Here is a 15,768-nt window from a genome sequence, read left to right on the forward strand (position 1 = left end):
TAAGACCCACACAGTTTTATTCTGGGTATAAACTTCTGTGCACACACACACTTCTTCAGTATTGTCTATTCTGGTTGGCAATGGCTCTCAGGTAGAGGTCTTTCACTAACCACCTGATCCTTTTTGTTAAACTGGAAATGCTGAAACAGTTGAGTTTCGGAAGGGTATGGGAGAAGCATTTAAAGGTCAAGTCAAACAGCTGAGCCTAAGGATCTTGGCAGCCTGGGAAGGGTCTGGGGGAGGCATTTAACAGCTGATCTTCAGGATCAGCTGTTTGGTGGACAATCAACTGGCCAAATCAAGCCTGAATCAGTTCTCATGGGATATTTGATTTGGTTTGGATAAACCCAATAAGTACTTGAATCATCATTGATTAGTATATTTTCAGGCTTATTTGAGTCATATCACCGATCCATAATCCCAATGTTATAATGTTACTATCTATTAATGGAAAAAAATGTCTCATCATGCAGGCAATATTATATTAAAAATGGTAGATGTTGTGGATACAACTTGGGTGGGAATGGGAGGGCAGAAGGTAGGTTGAACATACATCAATGATGACACAAAAATTCTGGAATTCCTCACTGGAAAACTGCAAGTTAAGGTCGAAAGAAAAAAAACACACAACATTACTGTAAAGGAGGATTAAAAAACCATGGGGTAAGATGGAGCAAAGTTCATATCTATTCCTGAGGAGGCAAAATTGTGTGCAGAAAGTTTTGCATTGTTTGATTCTTCAAGAACACTGATGCGGGGGTTTGCTTTTATGTGGAAGTGATCTGGGTGATAAGTTTTGTCTAATGTGATTCTATACAAAAAGCTGAAAAGTATGCTTTTATCACTTGTGTGAATACCTTTGATTATAAATTTTAGTTTTGGGACAAGCTGTATATCTATATGTGTCAGTGCATTTATATAAAAACAGGAAAGCAAAAACTCTCTTACAGTTCACAAAAGACTTTCTGCTTCTATGCTTAAGCACTACACATTTGCCTGTAATAACTACAGAATTGGCTCAAAAAAGTTTTAAATCAATTTCATTTTGCTTCTTTGACAAACCATTGTGTATGCTGTTCACAAATCACTGAAGATACCTGTATACCAGCTTACATGGCAAATTACTTCATAGGGCAGGATGCTAGGAAACAGCATTTTAAAAGTAAAAAAGATTCAACATTCATTTATAAAACAATAATGTCTTGTCCCCAGAACAGAAATAGGAAGGCAATTCTCTTGGCCGCACATAAAATTTAAAAGAATAATTAAAAATGCTTGTGTTCTATTTTCATAATATTAAAATATTAAAAGCCCTCTCAGACTAGCTGTCTTAGAACAGTGTACAACAGGAATCGAACACATTGATTACATGAAAATAAAACAATAAAATCCATATATTAATAATTTAAAATTAGCATGTTAAAACACATTAAGTATCAGCATTGGTATCAGCATTGGTAGGTGTTACATTCTGGTCTTCTGGTAGTACAGTGGTTCAGGGGGAAGTAGGAGGGGAAAAGCCCAATCTGCTATTTCAGATGTATTCTCCACTGGCCTCAGCCATAAGCCTGGTGGAAGAGCTCCACCTTGCAGGCCCTGTGAAACTTAGTAAGTTATGTTAGGGTCCTGATTTCCCTTGGGATTTCATTCCATCAGCATTCCAGACCCGGGACCTTCACTTGGTTGGTGTTGGTTGAACATAGTACTCTCTGGGGAACATTTACAGACAGCTGATCCCTCAGATATGCAGGGTCCAAACTGCATATTGCCTTAAAGGTTAGTACCAAAACCTTGAACTGGATCTGCAATTCAACTGGAAGTCAATGTAGCTGCCACAGGACTGGTCTTATATGGGTTTTCCATAGTGTTTGTATGAGAATCTGGGCAGCTGCATTCTGGACTAGCAGTAGTTTCTGGAGCAGGGTCAATAGAAGACCTGCACGGAGCAAACTGCAGTAATCAAACCTGCATGAATTGCTGTGGCTAAGTGTTCCGGGACCAGATAGGGTGCTAGTAGCTTTGCTTGCTGTAGATGGAAAAACACCAGCTGTGCTGCCTTTGTGATTTGAACTTCTATCATTAAAGAGACATAAAAAATCACTCCCATATCCTTGACCAATTGTGCATCAGTAAATTGCACTCTGTCCATCCTGGGAAGGCATGCTTCCTGGTCTGGTCCTTTCTTCTCCAGCCATAGGACCTCCATCTTTGAAGAGTTCCATTTCAGTTAGCTTGCTTTGAGACACTGTCACTACCTCAAAAAACTGGACCAATGAGCTCAGATAGGCATCCAGCCTATCATCCATCAGGAGATAGAACTGGGTATCATCCACATATTGATGGTGCCTGAGCCTGAAACTCTAGACCAGCGGGGCTAGAGGGTGCATAAAGATATTAAATAACACCAGGGGTAGAATTGCTCCCTGTGGAACTCCACAAGGGAGTTGACAATGGTGTGATTGGTTCTCCCCAACAGTGACAATTCTTTGGCTAGGAATTATTCAATTGCAAAACTATACAGGGGAAGCATAGTTATCCAACAGACAAATTTCAGCTATTCTTGCTTTCTTGCTTTCTCTTGCTTTCTCCTTCCTTCCTTCCTTCCTTCCTTCCTTCCTTCCTTCCTTCCTTCCTTCCTTCCTTCCTTCCTTCCTTCCTTCCTTCCTTCCTTCCTTCCTTCCTTCCTTCCTTCCTTCCTTCCTTCTTTTTATTCCTGATAAACCAGCTTTTATTGAAGTTTACATAGAAAAGGTAAAACAAAAAAGAATACAAGAGACAAGAAACGGTTATGCCTTGCCATTTTCTAATACATTCATTAACTAGCTACCTAAATAAATGATGTAATAGCTCCAGAGTTCCTGGAATTCATCAGCAGGACAATTGTTCATTAAACTTGTAAGCTTTGCCATTCTAACCAACTCTCCCAATTTCTCAAAGCAATCCAGAACTTTTGGTGTATCCTGATGTTTCCAAAATCTAGCTACCACCAACCTTGCTGCAGTTGTCACATAAAATAAGAAATCACCAGCCTTTCGAGGAACACTGTCCGGTAACACACTCAGTAACATAAATTCAGGACAAAATAGGAATTTAACTTTCAGCAGCAGTTATGCTTTTCTATCCCAAACATATCCTTTCCACATCTAGTTCTTCCTGTGTCCTTTATATAAACGCAGCAGACTGCCTTCAGCTGAAAATAGTCAATCTCTTGAAAATTCACTGTATTGCAGGATTGCTAAAGCTGCCTGCAATGCCAACTGTTGGGAACTGGTATGGCTGCCACAAAATCATGTCTGTATCTTTATATTGTATGGTATTTATTCTTTAAGGATGGTGTTTTAGAAGTTGTTATGCCATTGGTATTCACAGAAAAATGGTTTACCTTTTGATTGCAAATGGGAAGGTTCTTAGTCAAGGTCAGATATAGTACTGGTTACTGAGAGCGCAGATTATGCTTTAGGGAGTATAAGTGTGAGATTTGTAGCACACTGGCATTTTGCCATAGCTACAGTGGTAGGGATGCTAGCCTGCAGTTGAGATCTGGGGATTCCCCAGAATTACAAGTCATCTCATTACTTCTCCCCTGGAGAAAATAGATGCTTTGAATGGTGGACTCTGTGGCATTGTACCCCACTGAGGTCCCTGCCTTCTCCAGGCTCCATCCCCAAATTTCCTAACTTGGATCTGGCAACCCTACCTGCCTATCCCCTACTGATGGCCGAGGGGGGGGACGGGACCTGGCAACCCTATATGGTGGTGATGCATTCTGGATCATTTTGTTGTCAGCAAGCTACAAATCTCCCAGCAGTTGTCTTATTTATTATCAGGTGCTAGCTGCTGAGACAATCCATTGCTCCTGGGCCTCTTGTCAACTCAGATGTCTGCTGAGATGCAATTCTCTCCTATTAACACGGCTTTTCTTTTGGGATGTTCCAACAAAAGGTCGAAATTGACAATTGCTATAATTATTTTTTTCCAAGCATGCTGCTAGGGCCCTGTCAAGGAAGCAGGCAGTTCACTTCAGCTCTGTCATCCATGCTCTTAAATTCTTTAGCTGGGCAAGTACTATGAAAGTACTATGAAAGTACTATGAGTACTATAAGCAAGTACTATGAAAACTGGGCAATGACCTGTGTCTTCAGCAATGGGAGCTATTGCAGAAAAAAATAATCACATAAAATGCCGCCTGCACTTACGCAATTTTCTACCCCGACATCTAAGTAGCTCCTTTGGATCATGGGCTATGATGTTAATAAGCATGCTTGAATGAATACAGTACAAACATGGAGGAAATGGCTTCTCTTTTTACAATCCCAACGAGCCTTTAGAACTTAATAAGAACAGTCTGTAGAGCCCTGGATCTTTGCCCTTTGAGATGCCAGATGGCATGTAGGCTTGCTGAGAAGTATGTTGTTCCAGTTCTCATCGCCTCTCATTGCTACTGTGCAATTATTAGATGGTACTTCCTGTTTCAGAGCTGTGAACAGATTTTTGAATCAGGGCAACACTGCTGGAACATATACATGAACTTGTTGCAGCCTCTAACGTGGAAAATAAGCCATAATTGGGGGTATTAGCTTATCTGATTGGTTAATCTGAATGGTCTGGTGATATATGTGTTAATATATGAGCTTGCAATTACCTTTTGGCCTAACTGCTAGGATCTGCCCCAGGAAATGGCTTTCACCAAAAGTCAGAGCCAAAGCAGGCATTGAGTTAGGTTAAGAGCTGGGTCCACCCTGGATCCAGCTTGGGTTCCCTACAACCACAGAGCAGCTGTGGGGAATGGCTTCTGAAAAATAAAGCCAAGCCCTTGTGAGGGGCAGAGGAATGGCTTTTGCCTTTCTCTAGCCATTTTCTGTTCTTAAATAGTACTTAAAGTCTTTTAATGGGAGTTTTAATGGGGTTTTAAGACACTGTAACCTGCCACAAGCCATTTGGAAGTGGCGGGAAATAAATCAAAATAATAATAATAATAATAATAATAATAATAACAATAATAACAATAACAACAACAACAACAACAACAACAACAATAATAGTGGACTTATTTCCCTGTTTTTTTTCTGTTCCACATGCATACATGCAGCAAAAATTAGGATATAAATCCCCTCACTTTACTTTTTCCATATTTAAGAACAGCATAGGGCAGCCTTTCTCAACTTTTTGACCATTGAGAAATGCCTTAAACATTCTTCAGGCTTTCAGAAATCCCCAGATGTGGCACAATCGTGCAGAATATGGTTGGGAAGCATAGCTGTGTAGATGCCCACCCAGGGCCCTTCCTCCTCCCACCCCCTCCAGGACTATCACTGGGCATTTTGGGAGGGGGCGGTCAGGTCAACATGACCCAATAAATGGTCAGCACTAAAAAAAAAAATCAATTCCCAGCCATTCAGGAAACCCCTCTAGGGCTGTCAAGAAACTCCAGGGTTTCATGAAACCCTGGTTGAGGGGAAGGTAGTGATGTTCTGAGGCCATTTCCTGCCTCTGTTTTGTGGTTGAGAGGAACCCAGACCCAACTCTTGCAAATGTAAATGTCTACTTTGCCCCTAAGACTGATGGATACAAGCATTGTGAATTAGCTGTGAACAAATAAGGGATAAATGAGGGAGAGAAAATCCAATCCTGCCAACTGGCTCCTGCTTCTTCCCCACTTGCCTTGACTCCTCCCCCCACTTTCCATTGTGGACTTTCCTTTCCATCTTAAATCTTCATGATTGTTCATTTCTATCCCCACCCCCAACTTGGCTGATTATTACCTTAAGATAAAAAGGGCTTTGCACATTTTTGTAACAATGTAAAGACGTTGCAATTTCCATTGTAAAGACGTTGCAATTTTCTTCCCTTGAGAAGAAAAGATGGAAGGAGCCTAAGGAAGCCAAGTTGGCTCCATAAGCAGTTGTCAAAAGATTTGAGGAATAAAAAAAGAGTCATTTAGGAAATGGAAGGAAGGCTTTATTACCAAGGATGAGTATAAACAAATAACCAATAATTGTAGGGGAGTGTTAGAAAAGCTAAAGCTCAGTATGAGCTTAGGCTAGCAAGAAATGCTAAACAAAAAGGCTTCTTTAGTTATATTTCAAGCAAGAAAACGAATAGGGACACCATAGGACCACTGCAAGGGCAAGAAAGTGAAATTATAACAGATGATGAAGAGAGGGCTGAACTGCTTAACTCCTATTTCTCCTCAGTCTTCCCTTGTGAGGGAAATAGTGATCAATGTGGCAAAAATGTAAGACAACACGGGGGATGGGAATGGTGGCCTAGGATCACTGTTGGAGCAGTTCACAAACACCTTTAAATGAAACAAAGTCTTCTGGGCCAGATGAACTGCATCCAAGGGTACTAAAAGAACTTGCAGATGTCATCTCTGAACATCTGTCCATTATTTTTGACACTTCTTGGAGAACAGGTGAGGTGCCATACAATTGGTGGCAGGCAAATGTTGTCCCCATCTTCAAGAAAGGGGAAAAGGAGGATCTGGGTAATTATCAACCTGTCAGCTTGACATCTGTAGCTGGCAAAATTTTGGAACAAACAATCAAACACTTGGTCCTTGAGCAGCTGGAACTGAGAGCTGTGATTTCTAAGACTCAGCACAGGTTTCGCAAGAACAAGTCATGTCAGACCAACCTTATCCCTTTTTTTGAGAAAGTGACTACCTTGCTGGATCAGGAAAATGCTGTGCACATAGTTTATCTGGATTTCAGTAAAGCTTTTGATAAGGTTCCATATGATATTCTTGTTCACAAATTGGTAAAATGAGGTATGGGTCCTAATTCTGTCAGGTGGATCAATAACTGGTTGACAAATCGTACCCAGAGGGTACTTGTTAATGGTTCAGCATCTTCTTGGAAAAGAGTGATGTGGAGTACCCCAAGATCTGTCCTGGGGCCTGTGTTGTTCAACATATTTATAAATGATTTGGATGAGGGGGGATACTTATTAAATTTGCAGATGATACTAAACTTGGAGGGGTAACAAACACAACTGAAGACAGCAACAGAATACAGGATGATCTTGATAGGCTTGAGAAGTGGGCTAAACTGAACAAAAAAAATTATTTTTCAATATGCCGTTTTCAAAGTTGTTTCCTTCCTCAGTGGTTATTATCTAAAATAAAGTATTACAAAGTATTAGTAAATGTTTACATTAAATTAAACAGACTTCCATAAGGTGACTAGATTGTCCGACTTTTGGAGGGACATCTGGGGTACCTGGCAAATTGTACTTATGTTGAAATTAAAAAAATATATATTATGATATTATTTTTGCGTTCTATGCACTCTATGAAACTTTTTGTTGCTCCATAAAGACCAAATTTTTAATCAAGAACCTCCCCAGTCAATGGTGTCCCGCTTTACCAATGTTAAAATCTGGTCACCTTAAACTTCCACCTACTTAAGAATAAGTCATGTCTCAATGTTATTAAGTATTACTGTGAAAAATATACAAATCCAGAATAAAACATTCTGTGTATATATACGAAACCTGTTAACAAAATCATCATTGAGTTGACGTCTTCCTGTTACATGACTATTTCTTACCATGTAAGTTGTCCCTCAGTCTCAGTGTTTCATGGAGGTTTCTTTTCTGCTTTGTTTATCTGGAACCCGTTTTGGTTTATATTTGTACATCATAGATATGAAGGCAATACCTACAAAATAAATTGGAATAACTATAAACAAAAAGATTACATTTTTTGTACTAGCCAATTGGTTGAATTTTTCTAATTTAATCTCTAGGTGGGATCTGGGGATCCCCTGGGATTATGGCTCATGTCCAGGCTAAAGAGATCAGCTCTCCTGGAAGAAATGGCTGGTTTGGAGGCTGGACTCCATAGTATTATGCTCCACTGAGGTCCTTTCCCAACCCAAATCCTGCCCACTCCTGGCTCTCCTCCTAGAGTCCCCAGGCATTTCCCAACCCAGAGCTGATAACCTTAGGTCAGAAAAAGCCTTGCTGTCCAAACAATGCTATATTTGAAGGAGGTGAGAACCTTGAAATGATGTTGGGCTACTCATGACAAGTAGCCTTTGTAATAACCAACAATCTTTTGGTGGGTGGAGGAGAGAAAAGAAACAGGAGCATGAGGGGAAAAGTGAATGTGAATGCAGTAGTTAGGTGTCTTTAACCCCTATGCAGCTATAACTGCAAAACAGATCTTTATCTCTTTTTTCTTCGGTTGTTAAGGGGAGCATGGAGCAAGTTATTTTATGCTAAAACTTTGTATCAAAGCCCCAAGAGACTGCTAATTAGTGAGCTAATATGCATTTTCCAAATGTCTAGGTAAACAATTTTCTGTTATGTATAGTTACTTCCAACCTATTTATTCAGCTAATTACAAAAATGTCCCTAGCAGAAATCATTTAGAACTTTTATTCCAATTATTTTTTGATAATTCAGGAAGCTCTCTTTGCCTATTTTCATCTGGTAGTAGAAATGCAAACCATTCTACTATTACATTCTGTAGCTGACTGGAACCCTGTAACACATTGTCAAATCCTATGGAAATCATAATAGGAGGATAGCAAAGGAAAATGAGCCCTCAAAAGCTATTAAAATATTCCATGTACTTGTAGTACCTTGGTGAATGGCTCTGTTGGGAGATGTATTTTGTGGCGCCCCCAAACTGGCTTAAAATGATACATTCCTTTTGTTTTGAAAAAAATGCCATAATCCCATCTGTTTATGAATTTCTGTGAAGTCACACGTGACATTATGGTATCCATTGGCGTTCATGAAAGCTGAACATAACTCTTGATGTGATTACATGTATAATCATACTAATCACAAGGAATACTTTGGGCTTTTCTGCATGTGATAAATATAGTGAAACTAGAGACAAAGCCCGTTGTATCCAGAAATACACTGGGTGCTAGAGCTTGGCAGTGGGAAGAGGAAGGGGAGGAGTTGTCCAGTCTGTAAGAGCATGGGGTTGAATGTGTGTTGTGTGGGAGGTTGTGGTGGCATGGTGACAAATGAGGGCATGGATGTGGATATATGGGTGTCAAGAACCTGTAGTGTGGAATTCCAGAAGATGAATCTACACCAATCTGGCAACCTTACCTCCTCTCTGCAATGTTTTCTTGACCTAAAATATACTAGGGGGTGCTAGATAGCTGTGGGGGCATTACACACTTTTGAGGCCCTACTTTCAGATTTCAAGGAATATGTTCTAACCAGGGACAGCCAACCTCCAGGTGGGGCCTGGAATTGCTGCTCATCTCCAGACTATACAGACCAGCTCTGCAAGCAAAAAATGGCTATTTTGGAGGGGTGACTGTGTAGCATTGTATCCCCCTGAGGTTTAGGGAAGCCAGCCTCCAAGTGGGGTCTGAGATCCCCTAGAAGTACAGCTCATCTCTAGGCAGTTAGGCTGAAGGAAAAGCTTTCTCTCCTCTCATGCACCCCTTCAATAGGAATGTACATGGCCCCAGAATCCACTTGGTTGCTTGGCTGGTGATGTCTGTCCTTCTGAAGCCTGAGACATACTGCTGGCAACTGCAGTCCTGTTGTTGTCTGCAAGGCCAAGTCATTGCTTAATAAAGGTGGATCACCTAGTTTTCCCCAAAGTCTCACTGTGTACTTTCCTGTAAAGCTAAATACACTTGAAATTCTGGGCCACTTATGTCTTTGAGTTCATAGGAGTTTTTATTTACCAGGCCGAGCTTGAAAAAAGTCATTTTAGTTCCCATGTCTCTCCAGCCATTAACTTGTTCACTATTTACAGTTTCAGGCTGTAAGTATTCTTTATTTAGATCTTCCTAAACTTTCCAGACTTGCAGGATTGATATTGGTCTGTCTGTCTGTCTGTCTACACCCCAAAATACAAACAATTGCTGGTAAGGGCTGGCCAAAGCCCATAGCCCAGGAGGGGCACACCCACAACCACTCCACCCCAACCATAGTCTGTGAGCCTCTACTATCCTCTCTAGATCGCTGCTCATCTCTAGATTATAATGATCAGCTCTGCAGGCTAAAATGGCTACTTTGGAGGCCAGACTCTAAGGCATTGTATGATTTTAAGGCCCTCCTCCAAATTTCCAGGAATATCTCCAACCCAGAGGTAGCAAACATCCAGGTGGGGCCTGGAGAGCTGCTGGAATTATAGCTCATCTGCAGCGTATAAAGATCAGCTGTCCAGGCAGAAAGTGCTCCTATGGAGTTTGGACATGGTTGAGGAGAAGAAAGGTCTCCCACGCAGGTTGTTGTGGAGTTGAATCACTTGAGGCCTACTACACAGGGTTGTTGTGCAGATGAAACAGGAGGCAAAAGAACCTCTGCAACAGTTTCCAGTTTCACCTGCATAACAACCCTGTGTGGTAGATTTCCAATCTTCAGAGAGTTGCTTGGCTGTTTCTTCCCTCCAGCAGCATGGCTGGCCACAGCAGTATTTTCAGTGAGAAGGGGCTTTTCTGTGGCCTCCCTGTCAGCCAACTGTTTGGCAGAAGGGGAAAGTCCCTCCCCCTCAAAAGGAAGGCCCTCAGACTCCCCTGCATTGCTCTTGGAAATGCCTTCCTCCCCTCAGTCAGGGCCTGTCAGAGGCTCCTTCACAGCAGGCCTGAAGGGAGGGGGGAGGGGGAGCACTCTGCAGCCTCCTGCCAGCTCTGTCAGGGTTCTGAGGCAATTTGCAGTTGGACTTGACAGTTAGGACAGCCTTGGGGTGAAAAGGGCTGGTGCAGCCTGTCCAAGCCTCTGTTATCCCCCTTGGCAGCCCTACTGACCTCCTCTCCCTGTGGTGGTCAGGAGCAGACTGGCAGCAATGTCTCCGGATTGCCCCTGGCTGGGTTGGGTGGGTGGGTTTGGGAGGTGCTTTACGCCTCCTGAATGGATGGAACTCTGATCTGTCCTGGTGAGGGCCCAATCAGATTGGCCCCTTGGCCCTGGCTGCGCAGGCCTCTGGATTGGCCCCTTGCTCCCCCATCACGAACTAAGCCCACCCCCACACCCTTTAGCCTTTTATTTATACTGCGGAATGCAGTTTACAAATGCTTACCTAATGTAGCTGTTTTATTCTGGCTGCTTGCATGACATTGCCTACATCCAGCATCTGGGCAGCAAACTGCTCGCTACATCCTCCATTTTAAAGTGCAAGTTGGGGAATCACATAAAGTGGGGATTTCCATACCCTTTAAATGTAGTGAAATGCTTACCTTATGCAGTCATTATATTCTGGCCCCTCCACATGACATCGCCAACATCCAGCATCTGCGCAGTAACTGACTGGCCACATCCTCCATTTTAAAGTGCAACTTGGGGAATTGCATAAAGTGGATTCCCCAACCTATTTAGCTAAGGGAAAGCAACTAGCAGATAACCAGCAGAGGGAAGGCATGGAGGCTAAAATGCACTAAAGGCGCCTGCCTTGTCCCACTGTCACCACCTCCTCCCTCTCCCTTGTTCCAGGGGATGGGGGTGTCTTTTTAAAAATGGCTAACATCCTGGAACAACAAATAGGTGGACAAGTATGCAGGCGATGCCAGAAATAATTGTTTCCCAAAGTTGTAACACAAAGTATGCCTTTCTAAAGTCCCCCCCCCAAAAAAAATCAGGAATGAGATTAATTTTTAAAAGTATCAAGACTCAAGATTCCATAAGGGGTGGTGTTCAAAAAGGACTATGCATCTATGATTAGATGCATAGGCTTTTCAACAAAGAAGTATGGATTAAAAAAAAAAGCGAAGCGCCTCCCAACCCGCCCTACCCCCCACCAGAGCTTACCTTCGCTCCAGCGGCCATTGCTCTGCTGGCTGCCGAGAGCGAAGGTATGCTCTCTGGCCCCCGCCTTCTAACCGGCAACGGCTCCCCAGACCCCGGGGAGGCTGCTGGGCGGCTCGCTGAGCTGCCCAGCGCCTTCTCCGGGGCCTGGGAACCGTTTTGAAGATTGGGGGGGGGGGAGAAAAAAGCTCCCCAGGCCCCTAGCGCCCGCTGAATTTCGGTTTCAGCGGGCTCTACTACTAGTGCATAGATAAAGGAGGGAAGAAATCTAACTATTGTCTGCAGTCATTCTTCTGTTCAATTGTTGTTCTGGATTTGAGCAGGGAGGATGTGTGTTCAATTCTCCCTGCAGGACACTCTTCATATTCACTTCAATCATACACACTGCAGGTCTTACATATTCCAACAATGGTGACTCTATGAATTAATAACCTCTAAAACATTCTATAGTTTAACAACTTTGCTCAGGTCTTGTGAACTAAAGGCTGTGACTTCCTTGATTGAATCCATCCATCTCGTGTTAGGTTCCCCTCCCCCCCCGACTTCAACTTCTCCTAGCATAGTTATCTATTCCAGTGATTCTTGTCTTCTTGTGATGTGACCAAAGTAGTAGGCATGTGTGCTCCAGACCACTCCGGTTGAATTATCTCCAAAGCAGGACTGCTTCGGAGACAAATCAACCAAATATGGTCTGAAGCAGAAAATCCCATAGACAGAGCGGATATCTGAAGTGTGCTTTGGCTGGAGGCAGTTTAAATTTTAAAGGGAAACAGACAGAGAAACAGAGAGACAACCTTACCTTAACGTCCCTTTCTGCTCTGTCTTTTCTGTCTTTGCCCAGGCTCCTCCAGGGCAAAGTGGAGAGTGGAGGGAGGGAGACCGATGGCTGGAGGAGCCCAGCCAATCATTGCAATGCATTTTGCATCTGCAAATGCACTGCAAATGTCTTGCAGCTTGCTTGCTGCAAAGTAAGACAAGGGGGGGGGAGGCTGGGGGGGGGGAGTTAGCCTAGAAGGTTTCAGGGGGGGGGGAAACACATTTATTGGCCAATCATAGAAGGTTTTTCCTTTTTGAAAATCTTCTGTGCTTGGCCAAGAGAGTATATATGGCTAGGGGGTTTTCTTACCTGCCTTTCTTGCTGTTTGGTGCCTCACTGACCTGCTCCTTTGGTAGAGGAGATTCTTTGAGTCTGACTCCCAGAGAGTGTGCTGGGCCTATCTGGCTGGCTGCTGCTGCTACTGCACTGTACCTTGGAGGATCTTCATCGCTAGAGAAGACATTGCCTGAGGGACTACTGTGTAGTCCTGGTTTCGACCAGGCCGGGAGGCTGGCAAACCACTCCCCTTAATGGCCGAACCTGGGATTGCTCTCCAAGTTAATTAGGCTTTGGCTTTTTGCCATATAAGGCTGTGGAATGTCCGCTGATCTCTTGCTAGGGGTTTCGTATGACCTGACCAATTGGGTGCACACACGCTCCTCAGGAATGTTCTTTGTCTACCGCTGTATAAATAAAGCTGTGCCATGTGCTCAGGGGGCCTTTTTACCGCAACTGCCTGCTTCGTGTGTTCTCTCTGGCCTTCAGCCTGCGGGCGGCCCATACTACTGATTTATTTTACTCTTGCTTTCTCACTTTTCTTCTTCTTCCTCTTAACCAAACTTTGCTTGACTTTCACTTCTTATTTTCAAACCAAACTATTCTTTGGGTTTCCGAGGGTGGGGTGGGGTCTGGGGGTGCTTGGGGTTTACAGTTTTTTTCCTCCTTGTGCTTATTTCTTTTTTCTCTGACTGAATGCTGTTATGGCCTGGAGGGCAGCACTGTTTGGTTTTTCTTCTTGGGGTGCTATTGCTTTTTAGAGTTTTTTAAGGTTCTAATTCAGTGTGGTTTTGCTGTGGGGGCTGCTCTCTTTTGGAGTGGGTAGCCCAGTGCTCTGCTGGGTTCTGGGGTGCTGTTGTTGTTAGAGTTTAAAATTTTAATGTGTTCTTACATTGTTGCTGTTGTTGTTGTGGGTTGCCCACTTTGGGTACTGTGGTTCTCTAGGTGGGTAGCCCGCTACTCTGCTCTGGTTTCCTGCTGCTGCTGTTTACTGTTGTTGTGGCCTTTGTCTCCAACGTGGTGGGCCTGCTCCCAGGGCCACGGGAAGCTGGCCAAAAGCCGGAGACGGGGGGCAGCTGGGGGAGCTTTCATGCAGCCCGGGAAGCAGGCCCGCTGCATTGGGGATGTGGCGGGCCTGCTTCCAGAGTCGCGTGGAGCCAGGCGATGGCTGGGGAGGGGGACCGCCAAGGAAGGCTTCTTGCGAGCCTCAGAGCAGACTCCGAGGCCCACTGGGACCTTACGGGGTGGGGGGCTGGTGGGGGTGCCATGGCCCCTTCAAAGCCCGTCCTTACAGACGGGCTTTGAAGCCTAGTTGGAAATAATGTAGGTAGGATGGAAGCACCCTCTTTGGGAGTCCCTAAAATTGGACCCCCTGGTACAATCATTTTGAAACCTGGAGGGGAGTCAGAGAAGAGGCTCCTGAAGCTACCCTGAAAGCTTGGAGCCTCTAACTCAAACCCCCACCACCTAGGCTACGGAGACTTCAGAAACCTTAAATTCCCCATTAAAGTCAAATGCACAATTGACTTTAATGACCAAAGTGCTTTGGAGATGGCCAAAATGCTTTGCCCAAAGCCGGATCCATAGCAGCTGCTTCAGATGGCCTTTTAATGGTCTGAAGCGGATTCTGAACCCGAAGCAGTCCGGACATTTTTGTTAGTACACATGCCTACAAAGTACATTCGGGAGAATGCAGGCTTGATTTAATCTTTCTTTTTCCCCCTCCTCCAATGCCACATTTCAAATAAACTTTCTTCCTATCTGCTTTTTTCATTGTCCAACTTTCAGACCTATATGTAGTGACGGGGACTACTATAGGACAAGTTACCTTAATATTCGTTACTAGCCGCACACATGCATATAGTCTCTATAGTTCCATGTATTGTTTATAAGTTTAATGTAAACCGCCCTGAGCCTCTGGGGAGGGCGGTATAGAAATATAATAAATAAATAAATAAAAGCTGGCATTTACTAAAATATGTGAGTAACACAACATGGTCAAGTTCCATTTCTTATTTTCTGATACCTAGAAGATGGTATCAGTGTCCAAAAAGTCAAAGGGAAGGATGCTATAGTGATAGGTGCTAAAAATCTTACTTTTATTATTAATTTGTGGGCCCATCAAATTCTTATGCAACAACACAGGATTTTATTTTTTGGGGGGAGGGGGAATATAGGATTGCATGTTTTATGTCTGTGTGGCATATTTCATTTGAAGTTAAATATATGACAAGAGGAAATCAGGGTTCAAATAAAGCCCAAGGTCAAAGACAGATGATTCCCACATGTTACAAGGGAAAATTGAAGTTATTAGACCAAAGAGTACAACCAGTACTGGAGAATCACAATACCAAAGAATTTCTACTGTTATCAGTATTTTTCTACTACTGAAAAAAAATGTTTAGTAGACAAAAAGGGAGTTCCTGGTAATATCGTTAGGCAAATGTTCTGCCTGTGAGTGAAGATCTGGATGACAGGAAGGCTGGATAAGATGAATCATTTAAAAGCCATATTCTCATATACATGTCACAACACTGAATTATTTCACATTGGGACTATCACAGAATAATCCCTGTTCAAATGTCACATTTGAAATGTAAACTACAGTAATAAATACTAGTCTCTTCCAATCAGATTATATTTCTTCTCAAAAAAGGTGGAGATATAGAAAAGCATATGTAATTCTATTTTCTGATAGTTATGGGGAAATACTGTAAAATGAATTGCTGATGTTTTCTCATCTGCGTTTTAACTATGTCTGTAGATATTTGTGAATGTTGAAAACTAGACAGAAAATTTCAATCATTAAAATCTCATCTCAGGCTAACAATGAGACTGATAATGAAATGCAACTCTAAACTGAATGCTCATATTGGGTCCTATTGAGTCTGCTGAATTAAATGTGCCTCGTTGTGGTAGAAGGTTAAGAGGGCTCGTTTTGTCCCTCTGGC

The 15,768-nt window shown here is 43.0% G+C and overlaps 1 long non-coding RNA gene across 1 annotated transcript; it reads right to left on the reverse strand.

The window, feature by feature from the left end:
• Window positions 1-5,191: 5,191 nt before the first annotated feature.
• On the reverse strand, window positions 5,192-12,673 carry LOC143832396 (uncharacterized). The gene is made up of 3 exons (XR_013229239.1): window positions 12,524-12,673; window positions 7,551-7,660; window positions 5,192-7,116 (listed from the first exon to the last, which is right to left on the reverse strand). It is a non-coding gene; the product is annotated as an uncharacterized LOC143832396 (long non-coding RNA).
• Window positions 12,674-15,768: the final 3,095 nt, after the last annotated feature.

This window comes from Paroedura picta, chromosome 3, assembly GCF_049243985.1.
Source record: "Paroedura picta isolate Pp20150507F chromosome 3, Ppicta_v3.0, whole genome shotgun sequence".
NCBI classification, from domain to species: domain Eukaryota; kingdom Metazoa; phylum Chordata; class Lepidosauria; order Squamata; family Gekkonidae; genus Paroedura; species Paroedura picta.